Here is a 2606-nt window from a genome sequence, read left to right on the forward strand (position 1 = left end):
ATTTAAAACGGTTAAAATTTATACATGGGTCAAAACGTTCAATAAATTCCTTATGTGGGAGAGGGATAAGCGTCGCTCTTAATCTTCTAATTAATTATGTTAATTGAGGCATCCTTGGGGACGCTCGGTAGAGAGAGGTTGTGTTAAATGAGGGAATGAGTATATTTTTTTTTATGCTGAAAATACATGACAGTATAATTCCTTTTCCCCATCCCTAGTGTTTCAGGTGTGCTAATAGATCCAGGAAGTGAGGACAAGTGTTAATATAAGCCCCTCTAGACGGTCTGGGGCACTTCCTATAATGGATCGTAGAAGAACGTTCAGTTTGTGTGTTTTGGGTGACTAGTCCGTATATACCTACAGGACTTGGTTGACCTGGTCGAAGTTGGCACTTGTGGATGTCATAATAATCTCTGGAGTTGATGACCAGAGTTCTTCTTCCTTTGTTTACAATGGTGAAGGTGATGTCTTCGACTGAAGCAGACGTCCTCTGCTTTCGGTATATAATTCTCTATGTGCATCCAACAACTTAAGATTAATCTAAGGACTGAACACCTGACGTACTGAACATCTCAAAATTACTTCTCCACTTTTTCCATTGACTCAAGTATTAATTCTTTATAAATGGATTAAGAAACCCACTGATTGGCAGAAGCGTCTCATCAATAATGACAGTCATATGTTGCACTTGTGTCTCATTCTTCCACCTGTTGGTGTTTTATACCATCAATTTACTGAGACTTGTCCGACATCGCAGCTCTTTGGAATCTAGGCACAGCAGATATCTTATGCAACTCTATTGCTTACCTCTGGTCCAGCTCTTTGGAAAGATTTATTTCCACTTCTGAGTTTCGTCCATCTGTGATGTCTTCAATTCATAATTGAGACACTTTAGTAACATTTGAGAATATTTGTTCTGGAAACACTTCGCCACCGAGAGACTTTTCAGTCCAATCTTGATAAAAAATTGATCGACTGCACACAACAACTCAAGGATGAGGGACTGATTACCTCAAACTCCTCATCTTCCGCCGTTCTTTTCTGTAGTGAGCTGAAGACATCACTGGTTGGCGAAACGTTTCCAGAATATTCTCAAAAAAAAAAAAAAACAGACTGCGAGATTTACGTCTTATCATGATAGTAACTCAGGGTTGGACGCACTCCAGTGTCTGTCAATATGAATTCTGATATATGGCGACTAAAGCAACATGCAAAACCTTTGAAGATGAACCAACGGAGTGAAGAAAGTGAACACTACATTCGCACAACGAAAAACTGTTGAATTCTCTATTTGTTATTGCCTAAATATGCCGCATATTTATGGCCAGTTTATCTTCATTTCCAGTCATAGATGAATGACATGATCTCTGGACGTAGATATTAGATGGGTTCACCCCAGAACACTATGTAATGATGTTCTTGCAAAGGTCTACCATTTTATTTTAAAACTGATAGCTTACATAAGGAAGTATTCACCTCACTCATCTTAGAACTTCAGCTTATGTTTGCTACCTCTGTGCTAGTGAACTTCTCACACCACACATTAGTCAGCAGGGCTTTCCCGATTCAAACCTGTGAACCTGTGTACCAATGTGTACATAAGGCCTTACAAGGTAGCAATAAACCATACCCCCGGCCGGGATTGAACCCGCGGTCATAGAGTCTCAAAACTCCAGCCCGTCGTGTTAGCCACTAGACCAGCTAGCCACAATAAGATTCATCCAACTAGGTATATTTCTACACCATAGGAAGGTTAGCACAGGAACCTCTGTGACCACAAATGCAAGTTTTTACAGACGAATCTCCAGCTAGCGTGGCCGTGACGAACTCTAGCTCAAGTCCCTTCACTGCCGTCAACATGACTTAAGAAATCGTAATGACACGATTGCAAATAAAGTCTAGTTGGATGAATCTTATTGTGGCTAGCTGGTCTAGTGGCTAACACGACGGGCTGGAGTTTAGAGACTCTATGACCGCGGGTTCAATCCCGGCCGGGGGTATGGTTTATTTGCAATCGTGTCATTACGATTTCTTAAGTCAGGTAGCAATACGCAGCACTGCTGAGAGAATAGTTATACCATGCCTGGGTGACCTCACAGAGCAACAACGGTGTTAGAATCGACACACATTGAGCATGGGTTGCAAGCCAAAATTAGCACAAAGCAAAATTAATATGCAATATATAAACCACAGCCGAGTAATCAAGTATGCAATATGAACACACTAACCAGAAATCAATAATATATGAGTAAACTGAAAAAAAAATCTACTAATTCTGGACGAAAATATGTTCAAAAAACAAAAGATAACAGATGTTAATCTAGCGAACTCACAAGCCACAATCTGTCGGAATCCAGAGTTCATGGTAAACCTAAACTGACGAGTATTTATACAAATGGGGCACACACAAACATAATACAACTAGGAGAACTAACAGAACAAAACATTTAAGAATATATTCGAGGGAAAGAAAACTTTCATAACAATCAGTGATATTACACGTAAGTGCTAAATTAAGCCCACAGTAGCAGCACTCTCAGTAATAGAGAAATGCCTTCTAAATGCAACATACAGGGTTATAAACTATTCCACACTGATAGGGTCAA

This window comes from Cherax quadricarinatus, unplaced genomic scaffold (assembly GCF_038502225.1).
Source record: "Cherax quadricarinatus isolate ZL_2023a unplaced genomic scaffold, ASM3850222v1 Contig135, whole genome shotgun sequence".
Taxonomy (NCBI): domain Eukaryota; kingdom Metazoa; phylum Arthropoda; class Malacostraca; order Decapoda; family Parastacidae; genus Cherax; species Cherax quadricarinatus.